The following is a 24,034-nucleotide window of genomic DNA, read 5'->3' as shown; positions in this document are numbered from 1 at the left end:
CGTGCATGTAAGCAATGTTAGCTACTGCACTATTGTGTGTGAAAAACTGACTTTTGTATACAAAGCACGATGTTACAAATGGTCATAGTGCAGATAAATGCTTACTTGAGAAGGAGCAAGATGTGGGAAAAGGCAATATGCTTTCCCATGCCTAGGTCCCTAGGCAGAGTACCACGTCCATAGCCATCCAATTATGTCAGGAGGGGGCAAGATGATTGGATGGTTGGTCCATCTCGAGGTCTGGTGCACTTACTAAATGTTGGCAGAATTTGAATGAGGGAAATGATTTCTCCATGGAACACATATTCGAGAAATAAAAGTTTAAGATTAGGGAAATGTTTTTATACATGACAATTGACAATTTCACATTATTGATCCATTGAAACATGCATAGAGAGTTCGTGAGCATGGCTCCATAGAAACGAGGCTGAAACCCTGCAAAAGCTTGAGAGTATGTTACACTCATAACTGCCACAAGGTGGAGATGTAACATCTGCCATAAAGAGTACACAGGTTCAAGAACTCGTATGCGCCAACATTTCTTAGGTACGGTGACCCTCAAAGACAAATTGGAAAGTGTAAGGGTCCGGGGGTGGAAAGGGTGATTTCCATTTTGGGTGGTCAGACAGTTAGCACTACAGACACGATTGTGGATGAAATAGTTGCACGTCACCAGTCTGAACTTATAATTGAAGAAAGAACCATGGGTCTTGAAACCCTGGGCGAGAAATCGAAGACTATGGAAAGTTGTTCACAAAGTGCAACTGCACATAGTAGTGGTGCTAGATCCCTTGCACAATTAGTAAGCTGCTCAAATGTGCAGATGGAAAGAGGTAAATGCAGTAATGGACCTCGTTTGAATGCCCGTGCACGTGTGCTGCAACAATCCCTTGAATGCTTTCATCAAAGAAGAACATATCGAGAAAGCGCAACAAGATGTGTTTGAAGCTATATGTCACACGGGATATCCATTGAGCATGGTGCAAAGCCACATTGGAGAAACGCCATGGCCTTTGTCGCTAAAGCTAGAATGGGTTTTACAATGCCTAGTTACGATGCTGTCCATAACAATGCCTAGTTACGATGGGTTTTACAATGCCTAGTTACGATGCTGTCCATAACAACATGTTGGATGCTTACTACAATATGATGAAAGAGGAGATGCAACAAGTGGTTTATGATGGCATTGAGAAGACTGCTTGCACCATCGTATCATATGGATGGAAGAATGTTAGCAAGTGGCCCTTGATTAATGTCATGGTTGTGATGTTCAAAGGGGAGGCTTTCCGACAGTCAATTGATACAAGCGGTGAGGCTAAGACGGGAGAATTCATTGCAAAGCAATTAAGTAGATGCATTGAAGAAATCGGTCTTGACAATTTTATTCAGCTGATTACTGAGATAATGCCAAGAATTGTCGAAAGGCTAGGAAAATTATAAATCATAGGTATTGACAAATTTGGGCATCGCCATGCTCATGCCATTGTCTGGATTTAGTCTTTGAGTATTGGTACAAAAACACTTGAGACAAGCTTCTTCAAAGTTGCTGTGGATGAGGCATGAAAGGTCATATTTTACTTTCTTAACCATGAGCGACTACTAGGCATATTCAGGATTAAACAACCTGCAAGTCACCCACTAGAGCTTCTAAAGCTAGGTGAAATGTGCTTTGGCACAAGCTATATAATGATGGAGTAGTTGTTAATAGCAAGCCCTTGTAACGGAGACTCTATTCAGTTCCGAAGCGATAGAGTGGATAGCTGAGGCATGCTGAAACAACTCTCGTAGTGAATTTGCAGACCTAAAGGCATTGGTTAATTTGGAGGAGGCTATCCAATGCAGTGGAAGCTATGAAGCCAATTTTGTTTGCAATTCGGAGGTTGGATGTGAAAGGGCCAAGCATGGGAAGTGCTTATATGGCATGGTGGATTGTTGAGAGGGATGTTTTGAAGGAAGATGCGAGGCTTGACGAAGGTGGGTATAGCATTACAAGACGAACTGCATTGCAAAAGATGGTGTGAAAATGATGGAATCAAGCTCACAACTCTGTGCACTATGTTGCCCATATATTAGATCCGCAATGGTGGGAATATCGCACAGAAATGGATGTCCAGATAATGCAGTCATGGCATGATCTTCTTGGACATTTCTTTGAGGATATGATAGAGTATGCCTCTACTGTTAGGGAACTATCAACTTTTCAAAATAGAGAAGGATTGTTTGCTTATCCAAGAATCAAAGAACTAGCAAAAGACATGCCAACATGAAGATGGTGGGAAGAGTCTAGAGCATCCACACCTTATTTGCAAGCCTTGGCCATGAAGGTGTTGTTGCAACCTTGTAGCAACTCCTATAGTGAACGCAACTGGAGTAACTATAAGTTTGTGCATTTCGTCACAAAAAACCGCTTGACATCACAAAGATCGAAAAAGCTAGTTTACCTCTATGCGAATGTTAGAGTTTTGGATGATGTGAAAGGGGTATCCAGTGATGGTGTTATGCCAAAGTGGGTACATACTGATCTTCCAGGTCCCTTGCATGATGCCCCTATACTAACTCACCTTGAGCCGAATTCTAGTGACTCAGAAGAGGAGATGCTAGTTTGATGGTTGGTTATAATTGGAACATGTTGTGATTGCAATTTTTCTAACATGCAATCCTTCTGAAATGCAATTTATTTAAAATGCAATTAAAAATGTCAGTTAAAATGCAATTTAGTTGATATGTAGTTTAATTTGATATCAAAGTGTTTGTGAAATATTTACAGTTTTAATGACAATTAATCTATGATAATTTTCAAACATGCAAATTTTCACATCAACAAACACAATAATGGATCATTATCATATTATTATACATGGTATTGAGTTGTCTTAACCCATTGCACATATGCCCCACATTGCTGTGGGAGACCCATCAGCATATCGTGCCCACTTACACCATTAAAAAAGGGAGTGACAACCCATAACTCTTGGGTGTGTGAGTACCCCAATACTCGACAGGCAGCTTTATGGACAACTGTCATCGCTAGCTCATTCTTTAGTGCTAGATGAGCATGGGCATCGTCTTTATTGCTCCTCTTGCCAGCATACCACTTTATTGGCCTAAGACCTGGGATACCCTGCACCTATATCCTAAATACCTTCCCTTCTCCTCCCTTGCCCACCGGCTCATGCAAGGTTAACGCTTGCACTAGAAAGTGTACTGTGTGGGAGCACACGTCGGCAAATGTACACTACTACACACGCATCCTATTGTGACGTTTACGTACCGACGATTAGCGCCCGCTTAGCGTTAATCGTCGGTATAAAAATCGGGTGTCGTAAATCGTCGCTATATAGCGACTTTTAATAAGCGTTGCTATATAGCGACGTTAGTAAAAGTCGCTATATAGCGACTTTTAAAAGTCGCTATATAGCGACACTGAGACACTAAATTATAGCGACGTTTTACAGAGAGGTTTTTTTTTTTTTTTAGCCTTAAAATTTATTTTCTTCCAATGACAAAATTTTTTAAATTTTCATACATGTTTGAGCTCATAGAGAATTAAAAAATGAGAGCATGTACATCAAGCCTTTGAAGCTCATATATTCATGTCCAAGTTTGAGATGAGAAAAATCAAATTAAATAAGAGCATTTACATCAACTGTTTCATCTTGAGCCAAGTCTAAGGCGCCAAGCAAGTCTATCTCCAACTCTATACCGAGTTGATCTCCTATATCATCATCGTACTCTAGCATCGTACGTTCACCTAAAAGTATTTGATCATCTTCTTCAATTAAGCTTAAGTGTGGTGATTGATCTTGACGATTGTTGTCTTCCTCGTCAATATCGTGATCTCCATCCTCCTCCCGTGCGATGTCATTATGCGCATCTTCCTCTTGCCTCATATGGTGATCTACATCTTCTTTGCTAGATTCATCAATTGGATCCGGCATTGGTAGTGGCATCTCCATATCCACATCTCGATCTTCAAAAATCTGCTTACTTCATGGTGCAACTTGGATCACGTACCACCATCTTGGATCAGAACGATCCGGATGAAAAACCACCTATATTGAAGATGAAAAATCACGTGCCAAATGTTGTCAATTATATATATATCAATGGACTTAAAAAACGAAAGCTTCGACTAATTAAATCATTAGTATGCACCTGCTCATAGTGCTCGGGAAGAACAAAAGTATCACTTTCATCGGTCCAATGTTTGGTGGAGTCTATTGCAAAGAGACCGCTACCATCTTTTCTCACAGTTGCATGGGGACCGTTGTAAGTAGTTCTAAACCATTTTACATCAAGAATGAAAATAGTAAATCGTCTGAAATCAATTTCATAGATGTCGCGTATGGTTCCACAATAATCCAACTGTGAGGAGAGAAGATTGGTATCCGAAGCACTTGCTCGGCTATCTTGTGTGAAGTTAGCCATGACTCCACAATCATACGTGACTCTCTTTGAATCGATGCGTTCTATGCGAAAATGTCGTCCATATGACCATAATGCACTGTACTTTTTGTACTGTAAAAGAGCATCATTAAAACAATGAAGATGCACCTATTTTATAGCATATATTGCCACAAATAATTACTTAATTACATCAAGAGATAAGAAACTTACATGCACCATACATCCAGATGATAACTCCCGCTCGCGCTCGTTTATTGTCTCTCCATCACGTTCGGCTTTACGTATAGCTAGTTGTAGCCAATCAAGTGACATGTGAGTAGGGAGAAGAGCCAGATCTCGTGGATATGGTTGTGATCGCCTGTACATTACTCTGAATCTCGTCCTTGCATTTATTCTTTCTGCTTTGGCCACTTCATATCTCTCAATCCACTTCTGCATCTCAGGGCTATTGAGGATACAAAACTTATTGAATTTCTCCATTTGCTCTTCGCTCATCTTTCTTTCAATCCCTTTTCCTTGGGGGACCTCGCCAATGATGCGATCATCATCCTTGTTGTGCCAAGCTTGCGGCATATCAGGATCCGTGGATGCAAGAAACTCTGTGATATATACTAATGACTCTTGCACAAGCCATCCCTCTGCCATGCTTGCTTCTGGTCTTGCTCTTTGTCTTACAAACCCCTTTAAAGTTTTCATAAACCGCTCGAGAAAAAACATCCATCGATTATGAACGGTACCTGCTATAGCCACCTCATCAACTATGTGTGGACTTGAGTTGTCATAATGCTTGAGGGAAAGTGCTTCTCAAGCAAGCATACGGCTTCGATGGGTTCCACCCTAGCCTTCTCGATGCTCGATATAGAGATCTCTTTTTGAGATATCCACCTATTTCACATGTCCATGCATATGTAAGATATTTGAGATATCCACCTATTTCACATGTCCATGAAGAAAATACATAATGCGAATTGATAGTAAGCATACCTCACAATACCACAGATCTTGAATATAGCATTTCTAACATCTTCTTGTAAGCACCCTTTTATTGTAATTGGAAGGATGAACTATCAAAGCAACAATGAAATCATGTCAACAATATAACATAATAATAATTACGCTAATGCATCACTATTATCGGTACACTAATTCTACTTAGAATACCTATAAGACCTTGTGCCAATCATGGGACTTGAGGCCACTAAGCTTATTGTCCTTTGAAAATGCTCCTTTCAAGCAACGCATGTACCCTGTCGGTGTTTGAAAAGAGGCAATGTCTGCCTTGATCGCTGCCTCCTCCCTCGTAGAGAGGATCCACGTTGCTTTCGGGAGGACAACTTTTCCTGAAGCATGCACTTGGGGCCACAAACGAGACATCCTATTCATAGCATGCAAGTCTTCTCGCACTCCTCTCGAGTCCTTGGAACCAACCAAGTGTGCCCAAATGGTAGCCCCCACATTCTTAAAGATATGCATGGGATCCAAGAGATGATTGATTTGTAACTGACCCCAATAAGGAAGCTCGTGAAAGATCGATAGCCTCTTCATACCAGGAGGAGGTTCCTCTCCATTCTCCCTCCAAGCTTGAATCCAATCACTTGCTTTCAAATATGATGGTGGTGGATCAAGCTGACCTCCATGTGCGAGATGGTCGAGCGGAAGGTATCGAGCATGACCTTCATAAACATTTTTCCTCATGTGTTTGGAGTAGCGTGCAAGCGATTTTAGAGCGGGTCCACAAACAGGACAAGCATGGTACCCACTTGTAACAAGCCCTGCACGCGTGCATGAATATGTTAGTACAAGACATGCGTGCAAAAGAGAGTAAAAAAAGCATAATCCCTCATTGTACATGTAAAGACATAACCACGTACCTGCGCACTCTCCATATCCTGGGTAGTCATGCATGGTCCACATCAAGATACCCCTGACGGAAATATCATTGGTATGCCTAGGAGCTCTGGAAATATCAAAGACCTGCACTCCTCTCCATAATATCTGTAACTCCTCTATCAAAGGTGCCATGTACACGTCCATGTTTCTTGCCTTGTACTTTCCTGGCACAAGTAGTGCAAGCATGAGGTGTCCCTTTTTTATTGTTAGCCATGGTGGGATATTGTAATTCACCACGACTATGGGCCATGTCGACCAAGATGTCGAGCGTAACCCGAAAGGATTCACGCCGTCCATGGCTAGCCCAAGATGCAAGTTGCGTGGCTCTCTCGCAAAGTCCGGCCACTGATTATCTATGTGCTTCCAAGCTGCAAAATCTGCGGGAATCGTCAATGTGTGATCAGTGGACCGATGAGATGCATGCCATGTCATCAACTCCGCTATGGATTTGCATCGAAACATGTGTTGTATTCTTGCAATGATGGGAAAGTGTCTTAAGACCTTTACCGGTATCCTCTCACCCTGCAAGTCATCTCTATATCGTTGTTCCCCACACTTTGGACAACTAGCCAAATCTCCATGCTCACGACGAAAGAGAATACAATCATTACGGCAAGCATGGATGGTATCATAATCCATACCCACCATTGTTAGCATCTTTTTCGCTTCATCTCTTGATGCGGGCATGGTATTTGGTGCAGGCAACATCTTTTGGAGCAACCTATGACAAAGACACTATCCAAATGATGATTCTCAAAACAAACAATATCCAAATAATGAGTCAATCAAATTAATGCAAGGGCTAACCTCATTAAGGCCGAGACACTTGTATCCGACCACCCATACTGTACTTGTAGATTCAAGATTGAGAGACAAGCACGTAGTTTAGACATCCTGGCACCCTCGTACAATTGTGTTGATTGCAACTCTCGCATTTTCACCTCAGACTCTGACATCACGTGTACGTGGGATGTAGTGCCCCTAAAAATGGAATCCATCATGTCGACCATACCCTCGTCGTCATCTGGGAGACTATAGTCTTGTTGAAAGTGAGAAGATATATGTGTACCCTCGTCACCCTCGTCATCCTGTCATAAGCTCATTCGTGTAAATAGAAGATCTTCTAATTCCGGGTATACAATAAGATTGCGAACTTAAATAGCTTTGACTTACCGATGATCCATCAACATGTGCAACACCAATGGGGGGTACTGGTTCCGGCTCCTCCCCATACATCCGCAAGTGGCGCATGATAATACGATGTTGATGTCGTACTTCTCGCTTGCAATGAGTGCAATGACAATATAACCTCTCCGTAAGCCACTTCGTGCTCCCGGGCGTTGGCGCATCATCAGATGAGCTTCCACTCGTCCCTTCCATCTACACTTATAAAACCAAAACATAAGCATGAAGAGGAGATGTACACAATTATGAGCATAGCATGTTTAATTTGAGCTTCTCTTGAGGCTATATAAAAAGAATGACATCGCTATATAGTAAGGATTGAAACAAAAAATCCTATATAGTAAGGCTATGTAGTAAGAGGAGATATTGACAATTATAGGCATAGCATGTTTGAGCTTCACAAGAGGCCACATTAAAAAATAAACAGTAAGCGTCGCTATATAGCGACGCTCTGTTCCGTCGCTATATAGCGATGATTTTAATTTAAAGCGTCGCTATATAGCGACGTTTTAAATTAAAAACGTCGCTATATAGCGACAAATAAGCGTCACTATATAGCGACGCTGTGGGTTAAAACCCGAAACGCCGAAACCCACGGCGTTTTGCTCAAAGCTTTCCTAATCTCTCAAGTAAGCTTTCCAAAATCTCCTCCCACCTATTTTCACTGACCTCCCATCTATTCCAAGCAACCTCCTACCCTATTTCCCACTCCTCACCCTTCTCCTACCTCTTGTGCACCCTCTCTCTCCTTTTTCCCTCTTTGGTTTCCAGAAAGAAAGTTCTTCAAAAGGTGAGTTTCTTTCAACAATGTAGGTTGTTTGTTTGTTAGCTTTGGTTTTGTGAGTGTTTCTACTTGTATTGCTAAAGTTTTAAACTAGTTTTCATGCTTGATTAGAAAGGATTCAAACAAAAAACGAAATTTCAAGAAAGAAAGAAAGAAACTCACCTCTTCTTCCTGTATTTCTCTTCCTTCTCTTCCTTCTCTTCTCCTCAATCTCCTCCTTTCCTTGTCTCCTCAATCTTCTCTTTCCTTGTCTCCTTTCAAGAAGTTGCTTTTGTGATCTCCTCTTTCCACTAACATCTTATTTGAAAAAATGGGTTGTTTTCTCTCTTTTGTAGGGCCAGTCCACTACACCGAGCGGGACATACTCTCTCTTTTGTGGGCCCAGTCCACTACACCGAGCGGGACATACTTTTACAGGTAAGTGCTTCCTCTTCTTTCCATTTAAGCTTTTTGTTATTTGCATTGGCCTGCAGCTAGCGCCTTAAGCGCTAGCTGCAGTGATGGGCGTAGGAACGCTCTCTTCCCCCTTCTCTTTTTCTCATTTTCCCCCTTCTCTTTTTTCCCTCTTCTCTTATTCTCTCTTTCCCCCTTCTCTCTTTCCCCCTCTCTCTTTTCCCTTCTCTCTTTCCTTTCCCCCTTATTCTCTATTTCCGCATCCCTCTTATTCTCTTATGCTTATGCTTCTCTCATTCCCCCTTCTCTATTTCCCCCTTCTCTCATTCGCATAAGCTCTTTTTCCGCAAGAGCTTATGCGGAAATAGAGAATGAGAGAAGCATATGCTTCTCTCATTCTCTTTTTCCGCACAAGCTCCTTCTCTTTTTCCGCATGAGCATAAGCATAAGCATAAGCTCATGCTTATGCTCATTCATGAGCATGAGCTTATGCGTAAGTTTCCGCATAAGCTCCTTCTCTCATTCCGCATAAGCTCCTTCTCTATTTTCGCATGAGCATGAGCTTATGCGTAAGTTTCCGCATAAGCTTATGTGGAAATAGAGAATGAGAGAAGCTTATGCTTCTCTCATTCTCTTTTTCTACATAAGCTCCTTCTCTCATTCTGCATAAGCTCCTTCTCTATTTTCGCATAAGCTCCTTCTCTCATTCCGCATAAGCTCCTTCTCTATTTCCGCATGAGCATAAGCATGAGCTTATGCTCATTCATGAGAAGGAGCTTATGCGTAAGTTTCCGATTAAGCTTATGCGGAAATAGAGAATGAGAGAAGCTTATGCTTCTCTCATTCTCTTTTTCCGCATAAGCTCCTTCTCTCATTCCGCATAAGCTCCTTTTCTATTTCCGCATGAGCATAAGCATGAGCTTATGCTTATGCTTATGCATAAGCATAAGCATAAGCTCATGCTTATGCTCATTCATGAGCATGAGCTTATGCATAAGTTTCCGCAAGAGCTTATGCGGAAATAGAGAATGAGAGAAGCATATGCTTCTCTCATTCTCTTTTTCCGCATAAGCTCCTTCTCTCATTCCGCATAAGCTCCTTCTCTATTTCCGCATGAGCATAAGCATGAGCTTATGCTTATGCTTATGCATAAGCATAAGCATAAGCTCATGCTTATGCTCATGCATGAGCATGAGCTTATGCGCAAGTTTCCGCAAGAGCTTATGCGCAAGTTTCCGCAAGTTTCCGCAAGCATAAGCATAAGCATAAGCATAAGCTCATGCTTATGCTCATTCATGAGCATGAGCTTATGCGTAAGTTTCCGCAAGAGCTTATGCGGAAATAGAGAATGAGAGAAGCATATGCTTCTCTCATTCTCTTTTTCCGCATAAGTAAGCTCATGCTTATGCTCATGCATGAGCATGAGCTTATGCGCAAGTTTCCGCAAGAGCTTATGCGCAAGTTTCCGCAAGTTTCCGCAAGCATAAGCATAAGCATAAGCATAAGCTCATGCTTATGCTCATGCGTGAGCATGAGCTTATGCGCAAGTTTCCGCAAGAGCTTATCCGCAAGTTTCCGCATGAGCTCCTTCTCTTTTTCCGCATAAGCTCCTTCTCTTTTTCCGCATGAGCATAAGCATGAGCTTATGCTTATGCTTATGCATAAGCATAAGCATAAGCTCATGCTTATGCTCATTCATGAGCATGAGCTTATGCGTAAGTTTCCGCAAGAGCTTATGTGGAAATACAGAATGAGAGAAGCATATGCTTCTCTCATTCTCTTTTTCCGCATAAGCTCCTTCTCTCATTCCGCATAAGCTCCTTCTCTATTTCCGCATGAGCATGATCTTATGCGTAAGTTTCCGCAAGAGCTTATGCGGAAATAGAGAATGAGAGAAGCATATGCTTCTCTCATTCTCTTTTTCTGCATAAGCTCCTTCTCTCAGTCCACATAAGCTCCTTCTCTTTTTCCGCATGAGCATAAGCATGAGCTTATGCTTATGCTTATGCATAAGCATAAGCATAAGCTCATGCTTATGCTCATTCATGAGCATGAGCTTATGCGTAAGTTTCCGCAAGAGCTTATGCGGAAATAGAGAATGAGAGAAGCATATGCTTCTCTCATTCTCTTTTTCCGCATGAGCTCCTTCTCTCATTCCGCATAAGCTCCTTCTCTATTTCCGCATGAGCATAAGCATGAGCTTATGCTTATGCTTATGCATAAGCATAAGCATAAGCTCATGCTTATGCTCATGCATGAGCATGAGCTTATGTGCAAGTTTCCGCAAGAGCTTATGCGCAAGTTTCCGCAAGTTTCCGCAAGTTTCCACAAGTTTCCGCAAGCATAAGCATAAGCTCATGCTTATGCTCATGCATGAGCATGAGCTTATGCGCAAGTATCCGCAAGAGCTTATCCGCAAGTTTCCGCAAGTTTCCGCATGAGCTCCTTCTCTTTTTCCACATAAGCTCCTTCTCTTTTTCCGCATGAGCATAAGCATGAGCTTATGCTTATGCTTATGCATAAGCATAAGCATAAGCTCATGCTTATGCTCATTCATGAGCATGAGCTTATGCGTAAGTTTCCGCAAGAGCTTATGCGGAAATAGAGAATGAGAGAAGCATATGCTTCTCTCATTCTCTTTTTCCGCATAAGCTCCTTCTCTCATTCCGCATAAGCTCCTTCTCTATTTCCGCATGAGCATAAGCATGAGCTTATGCTTATGCTTATGCATAAGCATAAGCATAAGCTCATGCTTATGCTCATGCATGAGCATGAGCTTATGCGCAAGTTTCCGCAAGAGCTTATGCGCAAGTTTCCGCAAGTTTCCGCAAGTTTCCGCAAGCATAAGCATAAGCATAAGCTCATGCTTATGCTCATGCATGAGCATGAGCTTATCCGCAAGTTTCCGCAAGAGCTTATCCGCAAGTTTCCGCAAGTTTTCGCATGAGCTCCTTCTCTTTTTCCGCATAAGCTCCTTCTCTTTTTCCGCATGAGCATAAGCATGAGCTTATGCTTATGCTTATGCATAAGCATAAGCATAAGCTCATGCTTATGCTCATTCATGAGCATGAGCTTATGCGTAAGTTTCCGCAAGAGCTTATGCGGAAATAGAGAATGAGAGAAGCATATGCTTCTCTCATTCTCTTTTTCCGCATAAGCTCCTTCTCTCATTCCGCATAAGCTCCTTCTCTATTTCCGCATGAGCATAAGCATGAGCTTATGCTTATGCTTATGCATAAGCATGAGCTTATGCTCATGCTTATGCTCATGCATGAGCATGAGCTTATGCGCAAGTTTCCGCAAGAGCTTATGCGCAAGTTTGCGCAAGTTTCCGCAAGAGCTTATGCATGAGCATGAGCTTATGCTTCTCTCCTTCTCTATTTCCGCATATGCGGAAACATGAGCATAAGCTCATGCTCACCCATGAGCATCCGCATAAGCTCATGCGGAAAAAGAGAAGGAGCTTATGCGGAAATAGAGAATGAGTTTCCGCATAAGCTCTTTCTCTTTTTCCGCATAAGCTCTTTCTCTTTCTCTTTTGCGTGAGCATATGTGGAAATAGAGAATGAGAGAAGCTTATGCTTCTCTCCTCCTCTATTTCCGCATATGCGGAAACATGAGCATAAGCTCATGCTCACCCATGGGCATAAGCATAAGCTCATGCGGAAAAAGAGAAGGAGCTTATGCGGAAATAGAGAATGAGAGAAGCTTATGCTTCTCTCCTTCTCTTTTTCTGCATAAGCTCCTTCTCTTTTTCCGCATGAGCATAAGCATGCGGAAACTCATCCTTCTCATGCTTATGCTCATGCATGTGCATGAGCTTATGCTTAATTTTGCGCATAAGCTCATGCTTATGCGTGAGCTTATGCGGAAATAGAGAATGAGAGAAGCATAAGCTCATTCTCTATTTCTGCATAAGCTCATTCTCTATTTCCCACTCTATTTCCCCCTTCTCTCATTTCCCCCTTCTCTCATTCTCTATTTTCCCTCATCTCTTTCCCTTTCTCTCATTCTCTATTTCCTCATTCTCATTCTTTTCTTTCCTTTACATCTTCTTTCCCTCTTATCTTTCCCTCTTCTTTCCCTCTTTCCTTTCCCTCTTCTTTCCTTTCCCTCTTCTTTCTTCTTGCCTATGCCTATGCCTATGAGAATGCTCATGTTTGTTTATTTGTTTTCTGTTTTCGTGTTTGTGTCTATGTTAGACATGGGATCACGTCGCTCATCGGACGAGTACGGACAGCCTCGCAGGAGGAGAGCTCACGATCTATATGCTCCAGAGGACTTTGATTCCTCTCAGGCGACTACCCCGAGGACTACCCCTGGTCCGACTCCTCTCGGTCCTAGCACTGTGACTACCCCTGGTCCGACCCCTCTTCCACATAGCACTGCGACTACCCCTCAAGGGACTCCTTTGCTAGCCGCGCATGGCTTTGTTGGGACTCCCGACGAGTTTGTAGCGCAGATGAGCGATGAGGAGGCAGCGAGATTCTTCTCTCTGCTCTCTCAGAGGACCTCCGCAATTCCTTCCCCTACACCGACGGGTGGACGTACAGCCCAGCCATCCCCTCGCGCCCCTTCGACCGCGGGATCATCACCTGCGCATGCCTCCCGCAAGGGAAGGAAGAGTAGGATGGGCGGCTCATGTTGTGCTGACTCAGGAGATGTAGACGAGTCAGCACACTCACGCTCCTTTAGGTCTCCACTTGGTCCGGAGACATAGTATCAGTCAGGTCCCTTTCCCTCTCCTACTCCCACAGCTACTCCTCGATCTGGAAGCGGTCGCGCAGCTTCCACTCCTTCAGACTCTGCTACCGTCAGTCCCCCTTACTCATCAGGGGATCTCTCCTATCAAATCACATCTGCCGGAGAGATAATAGAAGACAAAAAGGGCAAAGCAGTGATGGCCGCCATGAGGCAGTTGATGAGTCATCACTTCAAGAGCGGCATAAATATCGATTGGCGGTATCAAGATGGCCAAAAGAAGCAGGCAGTGATCGATGAGTTAAAACAAAGATATCCTAATCCACCAAATGTGGAGTTTAATAACAGTTATATGCTCGAGCGCATGGGTTTGGTCCTAAAGCATCGCAGATCAACCATGCGTACTTCCATTACAAAGGGGTTGGCTAAACCCAGCTGGGCAGACAAAGCTGATTGGAAGTACTTCAAGAAGCAACATAGGGACCATCCTAAAATGTTCGAGGGTCAGAGGAGGGCTGTGAAGAGACGGCTGGATGTCGTAGGTACTTCGCACTTTGGTGCAGGCGGACGGTATGCGTTCGAGGCAACCGTGGTAAGTTTACTTCTTTCCATTTAATGTATTGTTCTATTTGTTTTACTTACATATTACATGCACTTTAGCTAACTCTAACTCTCGTAAATTGGATCCACAGCAAGCTGCGATGGGTCGTCTTCCTACGGATGCAGAGACGCGGCGCGCATTTCGGATAGGGACCAAGCCGTGGTTCATTGAGCAAGAGGCAATGGGAGCGACAGTCGATTGGGCTGAGGTGGCTGCTCGCACGGTATAAGTTTACTCCTACTTGTAATCTCACTTTTTAATTTAAGTTCCAATCTAATTTTCGATTTATATGGTTCACTCTCAGGGTCAAAGCTCAAGCGTCCCATCATCAGAGACGAGCGATCAACAGGGGCAAGGATCGGACGCAGGTGCCGATGACGAGGGAGAAGACGCAGGTGTCGGGGACGAGGGAGAAGATGCAAGTGCCGAGGACCAGGGAACAGCCCAACAAGACGATTCGGATTCGGATTCGGATTAGTAGTGGTAGTAGCATTTTGTATATCCGCTCGTTAGAGCCATTTTGTATCGCCCTTTCACAGGGTAATTTTGTTTCAAACACAGTTGTATATGTATATGCATTTCTTCCTCATCGTTCACAAGAACAATTTTGTATCACCCTGCAAGCAAGGGAAATTTTGTTATAAAAAACTTTCTTTTGTAATTACAAAAAAAAAAAAAGGGTTAGTGGGGCTAAACAGGGCCAAAAGGAAGCCCTGTTTAGCCCCACTAACCCTTTTTTTTAACTTCTGTTAATCGTCGCTATATAGCGACGTTTACCAGTGTCACTATATAGCGACGATTAACAAATTCGCTATATAGCGACGTTTTTATCGTCGCTATATAGCGACGTTTGTATCGTCGCTATATAGCGACGATTATCAGCGTCGCTATATAGCGACGGTTTATAGCGACGCTCCTTTTTCGACGATTTTAACGACTTTTATAGCGACCTTTGCGCCTGTGAAAAAAAAAAATTTAATGTAAAAAGCGTCGGTATTTCCGTCGGAAAATGGCCTATGCCTTGTAGTGGTAGTACATAGTTCTATCTATGCTCTCCCTTCAACTTGGCCTAGGTTGAGATTTTCTTCTGGACCACTATCCATCTTAGTCATATGGACCAGGGCACTGGCTGTTGCCTTTCCGATGGACCCTTTCTCCTTCTAGTTTTTTCTAAATTTAGATATCTGTGACGCCTTCCATTCATTCGTCCAGAGTGCAAGCTTCACCTCTCCATTGTCGGGCAAGGCTACAATGCTCACCTTCTTGTGTAATCCCCTTTGTCCTACTGGATCTCCAAATACTCGAGGGATAAAATTTTCAAGTATGACTTTCACCTCCGACCATGTCATTTGATCGCAATCGGCAGGCCAACTCACATAAAGAAGGTAAAGTATTCTGGATATCATTTGATCGTGTACAAATTTTGAGTTTGCATGGGCTTGGATTTCTTTGTCACTCAATCCTATCAAGTGCTTGATTGTTGTCTTACAAGCAAGCATTTGAATCTCATGCTTTAACTACTCTTGCGTTGCCATCACAGATGGGTGTGTAGACATTGTAGTGATCTAGTGCATGCAACAATTGTTTTTCAGTGCTCAAACTTAAAAATAAAGAGCATTCAAAATACACATGCAAAATAAAGAACATTAAAAAATACACAATCCAGGTGTAAACCAAATTTCACTCAAAAACAACATGCAACATCATGAACGTTTCTTGCAGCATAATCTAGTACTATAGCAATCACTACGAGTGAATTTTGTAAAGTCACTATCGAGTGTCAATCTATCAACTAGTGGAGGTAAGAACATAAAACATATAATAGCATCACATAACCAAGGTGATATAGATCAACTTTCCCAATCACATATCCAATTGGTAAGAGTTTTATTGGGAGGAGCCGGCCGATTGGCTAAAGCGGGCCATCATCCAAATAAAACTCGGCGCTATTGACACCCATGTACATAAATAGATATGATATATAAGAAGATCGAAGCGGGGGGAACCGGCTAGCAGATGCGAGCCATCACTCGATGTTAATCTTTACTATTATTACACACATCAATCTAGGCGAGGAGAGTATGATCGATCGAAGTGGGATCATCTCTTGGCCTGACTAAGACATAAACAAACATCTCTGCCTCTCTCTCTTTTACTCTCCCTCTCTCTATTTTCCTCTCTCCCTTTTACTCTCCCTCTCTTTCCTCTCTCTCTTTTACTCTCCCTCCCTTTCTTTCCTCTCTCTCTTTTACTCTCCCTCCCTCTCTTTCTTCTCTCTCTCTTTCAATCCCTCTCTTTCCCTCTCTCAAACAACCTACTGATAGTTAGCTAGGTGGAGGTGAATCCGACTGGCCGAGGTGGCTCATCACTTGGCCCGACTAACCGACTCTAAAAGCTCTAGGAGCTCACCAAAAGTAGAAAGCAGGAGTTGCAGTAGGAAAGCGATAGTTTGGCAAGGTCGTAGTGACGAGGGTGGGGTCATTTTATAGGATTTGTCATAGACACCGCCAATAACCTCCGTGTATTACACAGTATCTCAACCTACAAGATTTCATATCCTTCCCAATTGGATGATCCAAGCTATCACACGTGCCGATTGGACACGTACTACATGGTACAGGAAGGATACCAATAGTGTTTACTGGTGCCTTAATAATTACTGCTAGTATAGACCACGGATCGTGCGGGGTAACAAATACCACTTGGTATGGCTACATATTGTGTGGTGTTCATGTAATGGTATCGTCCACTAAGAGAGTATACCGTGCGATGGTCTTCTGGTCAACAGTCGGTGTAAAGAATTGCATTTTTTTGCATTTAGGGCGTTAGGATGCGACCTTTGGTCGAAAAGTACGTATTTTTATTTTAAAAAATATACTTTTTAAATCCCTAGCTCAGGGCGCTCCAAACAGGAAAATGCTTGCTTTTTTGTGCTCTATGTGCTCGTCATATCATGCGTACATTTTGGCACAAGTATCACTCACTTTTGAGCCTCACTGACAAATCCACTTCCTACATGCACATCAGCCTCTACATTGACGCATTTGATCCATCACATTAAAAAAACCAAAGAAAAGAAATTATTTGCTATTTTTTTCATCAATCGATGGTTGGTATAGATCTAGATCAAAGTAGAATAGATCGCCATAGAGGAGACGATTTGAAATTCTCCAAGTTGCCAATCTAAGCCATGCCCGAAATTCCCGACTAGTTCCTACTCGGAGGCAGTCGGTACGCTCACATACGGTTTCTCATCATCACATTACCTGAAACTTGACCTTCATAAGTTTAGTGAGCAGACTTTAGAGTGTTCAGAGAGGCATTGCCACGATTGATCAGTGGGCATATAGCACATGATTTGATTTCACCCACACATGCCATCATTGTAAAGCCAATTTGGCTATTTCATGGCATTGTGCACTTTATTCCATCCTTGTAAAGCCTCTTGGTTATTCCCGGCATCATTTGCCACAAGCCTTGTAATTTAGATCGGATTATATATTGTAGTTCTACCTTCACTGACAATTCAGATCTCACTTGTCACAGTCAATGTTTTGCAGTTGATTCTTTAGACAGTGATTTTCACGACACTTTGAGTACATTTATTGGACCATGTCTACGACTAGCAACCTCAATCTGGAGGCATCTACTAAGCTAGACAATGCCAATTATGGCACATGGAACCATTCTTGTACTTCATGACAAATTGGAGTATGTCGATGGATCTACAATTAGACCATTGGACAATCGAGCCAGTAGTAGCTCTACTCCACTTGTTGTCATAGCACCAGTAGCAACGGGTTCTAAAAAGGGATCTCCAACTACACGAATAGTTTTCGCACCTGTAGCCCATCCTGTCGTTGCCCAAGCATAGGCAGAATGGGACAAGAAAGACAAGTATGCACATATCATATGATCAACAAAAATGTGCAAGATATGCTAGGATAATTCAACTCTGTCAAGACATCAAAAGAAGCATGGGATATGTTCGTAGGTCACTACGAGTCAAGAACACTTCCAAGATTCTCACACTGAGAAACCAAATCAACAAGAGTTTTCATAATAGCAGCGAAATTGGTCATGCTTACATACTCAGAACCAAAGATTACAACAATCAACTCGCAGCAGCAAGAGAGACTATGAATCCAGCAAAAATGGTTCAAGTCATCCTGAATGGACTAGGAGAGGAATACGAGAATCTAATCTAGAGTATTGCCATATAACTGCAAATTCCAACACTGGAAGAACTTCAGTCAGTATTACCTAGTGAAAAAGTCGGGACGCAAGCCATTCATGCACGCAAAGGTCATTCCAATGATCAGGCATTCACAGCTTCATATAGAACCATAGGCAGCGGTAGCTCAAAGTGGTCATCACCAGCAAAGTCAAAATCAGCATCAGCATCATCCTCAGCAACATTAGAATCAACAAAGAGAAAATCATTCCAATCGAGGAAGATTCCAAGGATGAGGGAATGCATCCACCAACGTGTCAAACATTCAGTGCAGCTACTATCATAAGTTTGGACACTATGAAAGAGATTGCCCCACAAGAAGCAGTACGAACAAGGTGGTCAGTCCAATAGCAATAGAGGGAAATTTTGAGGAAGAGGAAATCATCGTGGTGGACATTCTAGTCACAGTCATTATGCAAATGAACATGGGAATATGTTCCTTGCAAATGAGGAAATGCAAAAGACTGATACAGTGTACCTAGACGTGTACCTAGACACAACAAGATTCTAGTTATCAAATCGACCAAGCAGATCAGGATCCTTATTACATCGACAGTGGTGCATCATCTCAAATGACAAATCATCAGGAATGGTTCACAGAGATGAAACCATTAGAAGATCAAAAGAATGTCATCTACACTACAGATAATACACCGAATCTAGTTCAGGGGACATGCATTATCCCTATGGACAATTTCACTGGTACGAAAGGATTGGTGAAAGATGTACTCTATGTCCCAAAGCTCAGCAAGGACCTCTTGTCAGTAGGTCAAATGATGGAGTACAACTACCGAGTCATCTTTGATGGAGATGAATGCACTATCAGAGACAAATCCAAAAAATTTTAGCTACTAGGAAAAGGAGTCAAGGAAGGATGCTTCTACATAATGCTAGCTCTAGTACCAGATTTGCATGCCATGTCAGCTCAACCACAACAAATGCCACTATCTGCAAAATGGCACAAGAGATATGGACATGTCAATTTCAAGAGCTTGATAGATCTTAGGAATCAGAATATGGCAATCGGGATTCCTAAGCTACAATTTCTTGGAAAAGTTTGTGAAGCATGCAGCTTCGGCAAACAAAAGCAAACCAACATTGGCAGAAGCACCTCTCCAGCAAGAGGTATTCTTGATTTGATTCACATAGATCTATGTGGTCATGGTCAGACCCACAACATCAATGGTTCACTTTACTACTTGACTTTCATCGATGACTACAATAGATATTGTTGGGTATACTTTTTGAAAGAGAAATTTGAAGTCTTTTCCAAATTTCAAGAATTAAAAGCCATGGTAGAGAATCAGACAGGCAGAAAGATCAAAGTCATGAGATCAAATAGAGGAGGTGAACACATGTCTTCAGCATTCATGAACTTTTGCAGAAGTCACCACATTCGAAGACAATTCACATGTGCAGATACTCCTCAGCAGAATGCAAGAGCTGAAAGGAAGAATGATACTTTAGTAGTAGACAGTGCTAGAGCAATTCTTAGCGAGAAGCATCTTTCAAATCAGTATTGGATGGAAGCAATAGCCACTACAAACTACTTGCTTAATCGGCTTCCTACCAAACCGATACAGGGTATGACACCTTATGAAGCATTCGCTGGACACAAGCCATGCATTGGGTATCTCCGCATATTTTGTTGCATAGCATATGCCCACATACATGACGACCATCACAGGAAATTGGATGCGAAGTCATGTAAATGCATCATGGTTGGCTACAGTGAAGAAAGCAAAGAATACAAATTGTATGATCCCATCAACCGCCAGGTCATTATCTCCAGAGATGTAATCTTTGATGAAGAATCAGAATGGAAAACCTTAAACACACAAGAGATAGACAAACCAATTTCAAAGATCTGCCCCTTGATCTAATGGGCTAGGAGTGCTCTACATCAAATTTGAATGTATCCCTTGGATTGAAGATTAGATCAAGGGCTGGGAGTGACCAAACCACCTACTAAACAAAAGATCCAATACATTTATCCAAAAGCTCTACTTCCATTTTCTTGCATGACATGACCTCCATTATAGAAATGAAATAGATAGCCCTTGAAAGAACCTACAACACTATAACTCAAAGAGCCACTACCACTACTAATCCACTCCACATAGCTATCAAATCCATCAGGATAGCATCGCACCATTTCTTTGAAGAAATCCTTGTCTTCATTCAAAGCATGGATGTTTTTATCGAATCTATACTTATTTATTAATATAAAATCTTGGCGAAAATCTATTGAGCTAGCTTTTTTAATTTCACAATATTTATATAACATATTACAATTTTAAATATTTTCTTTTGAATTTGAAAGAAAAAATTGTAAATCCCAACGAAACTTTAAATGTTCTCATAAAAGTTTCAAATCTTGGTGAAGTTTTGAAGCCTTTATTTTTATTAAGGCATACAAACTTTTGACGCCAATATAAAAGTTTCGCTTCTTAACAAAATTAATAGGAAAAAATCATCCATGATTCAAAGATTTTTTTAAAAATCCAACATCTTTGAAAATCTTATTAGCAATAGAAACCCGAACACCAGGAAATGAACAAACACCACAATCGAAATAGATTCCATAGAAGATCCACCACCAGAAGAATTTGAAACAACACTAGTAGAACAAATGAAAGATCCACCACCATCAGAAAGTCCACCAATAGAATCCTCACTTCCTCTAAACTTTAAAATATCAGAAACAGTGGGAGCACTAGTTACAACATCACAACTAGTATTGACAGTAGCTCCATAAGAAGAGGCAATGAACCACCAATGGTAACCAAATCCAAGGCATAGTCCCTCAAAGAAAATCCATCAACAACATCAATGTACTAAGCCATAAATTCACCAAGAACCTGCTCGTAAGTCCTCCTCTTCCCAAATGGATCATATGGCCTCTCGATCAAACTCTCATAAGCTCGAAATCGCACCTCCTTAATGAAGAAATGCACCTATGACTAGAAAATTTAGTCACAACGTCCGCGGGAACCATGGATGTTTTTATCAAAGCTATGCTTTTACATTAATATAAAATATTGGCAAAAGTTTATCAAGCTACTTTTTTTAGTTTCATGATATTGGCAAAACATAGTATGATTTTATATATTTTCTTTTGAATTTCCAAGTAAATTATGTAAATCATGGCGAAACTTTCAAATTTTTTGTAGAAAAGTTTCAAATCATAGCGAGTGTTTCAAATTTTTACTTTTATTAGGGTATATATACTTTTGATGCCAATATAAAAGTTTCACTTCTTAATGAAACTAGCATGAAAAAATCATCCATTGCAGGAACCCCAGGAAAAGAGAAGCGGCCAAACATATTCGACCTCAATGACTTATGGGTAAATCTACCCTTAGAGCCACCCTCAATAGTATCTAGCATGCATAAAACAAGACCTTTCAATGTCTTCATGCCAACCCGATTCTGATTATATCATACTAACCACAAAACCACAGCAAACCACAAATTCAAAATCCAAACAAGACTCAAATTTCATCGAAAACACAAGACAAAAAACAATTACCACAAATCTGGGATTGTCGATGGGCTGAAGGAAAACATACAACAAATTCTCATCACCCAAAACCATAGCAAGCATGTGTCTCATCAGCTGCTGGTCAAAACTAAAGACAAAATCTAGCTCATAGCTCTTTAAGGGTTTCCACAGGTGCTCATCCTTGTAATTCTTTAGACTCATCACGTGATTCTTTATCAATCTCTCTTCAAAACTGCAATACGTAGGCATACTACATCACAACTGAAAAATCAAAGACAAATGAAATAAGTTATAACATGAAAGCAACAAAGACTCACTGCAGATATTGACCGAAAACATCTGCACCATGAACAAATTGCGCACATTGTATTCCATAGAGCTCACTCCCTCCTCTGATAGAAAAACAAAGCCACATGTAAAAGGTGAACCAGTTTTGTAGACTTCGAGGATGGAAAGCACTAAACTCTATGTCCTTCAACACCAATGTCTCATCCTTCAACCCAACAACATTGCTCTTATTTGTAGGTTACAGACCGTCAACACGTATAAAGTGATTTATAGCACTAGTGAGTGAAGAGTAGGCCTTCGAGAACAAGCAATTCTTAAACAAATTAAATGGAACCTCAACAACAATCGTGGTAGCTACCTGACAATCCTAAAACCTCCTAAAAGTCCATTTATAAGACTTGAATAAAGCATGCAACATAGCAGGAGGGTAAAATCCACCTTGTCCTTTCTTCTTACAGTCTTGCAGTATAAACCTACCAAGCAAATCAGCAAAAACCCTCAAATCCAATTCCTCGATAGGAATAGAAACATCAAGACCTTGAAGAATCGCCAAGACTTTTCAAATCAACCTCGAGCCCAATTCTCCTTATCAAAACTGATGTTTGCACCATCTTCCTCAGATTCCTTCTCTAAATAAGGATCCAGAGGCAAGAATCCAACAATAGAACCTACACCACCCTCACCAAAAGCCCATGTATTTGCACAAACAAATTAAAACCATCGGAACAAAACAGAAAACACATGAACATAACAAACCTCCACTATCTCGAAAGTCCTCAGCAATGTCACATGCAGTATCTGCAGTAAAACAAACATTTTCACCAACATTATCCTCGTCTTCGCCCAAACAAACAACCAAGTCACCACTCCCATAGACCAAATCCCCAATATACAACACCATAACCAAAATCACCACCTGAACCATCAACAATAGCCTATAAACTCATAACACTGTAACATCTATTTTAGGTATGTAACATTGGTACCTGTTTTAAGATTCCCTAAAAAATTCATTAAAATATAAAATTTCCCCAAAAAAAGCTATATTTTGCGGTCAAAAACTAAAAACTTACTGAATTCATGCATTTTTCAAACATCATGCCTATAAATTAAAAAGGACCTCCACTATATTGCAAAATATCTTTCAATTTTCTCTATTCTCAAAGTCTTAAAGTTTTTTCCTCCCCATGACCTATGTATTTGTTAGAGCTATATATATAGCTTGCCCTAACTTGAACTAGGTCTCACCTATATATAAGTAACTAGTGATCAATATGAATCAGTCTTTGGGAGTCTATTTGGTGTGTCTATCGTCTCTTCTTCTTCTCTCTCAACATGGTATCAGAGCTACAAAGGTCTTGCTATTATATGCTCATTGTAATGAAGAAAGGAAGTATTAGTTGTTGATCTGATTACATAACGCTTTAAGTATCTAATTGCTTATTTTCTCTTGTCGATTTTGAGATGTCTAACTTGATGTGGTTTTTTGGAGGGCCTTTGGTGCAAATTTGAGAAAGTTATCGGTGGCACTTAAACGCCCTAATCGGACTTCAGAGCGAAAAGTTACGTTAGTTTTTGTGCCGACTTTTTTTTTTCTTGGTTTCGTGATCGGCGCGCTCATACTGCTTTTCGCCAAGAATCTCATGTCTTTGTGATAAACGTATTGGTTTCGTGATTGGCACAATCATAGTGCTTTTTGCCAAAAATATCTCCGTTTCGTGATCAACAAGTTTTGCTTTTCTCCAAAAATATCGTGGTTTTGTGATCAACAAGCTCAAAGCGCTTTCTTGGCATGTATGCTATTTCTAGTATACTCCCATCTCATGTTCTATCCTTTTTTAGCGTATCTTGAGTTCTATATTTTTAGAGAAACCATTGTATTCTCGATCATTGACGTGAGCTCTGGCAAACGTATTCTCCCGAAGTATGATGGCAACGTCTATGATCATCAATGACTTTCCTTCTGGCCAACGATCTGTTCCCCTGTTTCAAGGACAAGGTTTTCCTAGTTGGAAAGTGAAGACGTTATTGATACTCGAAGGTGAT

Source organism: Dipteris shenzhenensis, chromosome 33, assembly GCF_047967505.1.
Source record: "Dipteris shenzhenensis isolate YYH24624 ecotype China chromosome 33, Dip_SZ_1.0, whole genome shotgun sequence".
In the NCBI taxonomy this organism is placed as follows: domain Eukaryota; kingdom Viridiplantae; phylum Streptophyta; class Polypodiopsida; order Gleicheniales; family Dipteridaceae; genus Dipteris; species Dipteris shenzhenensis.
Note: the sequence above shows the minus strand (reverse complement) of the source record.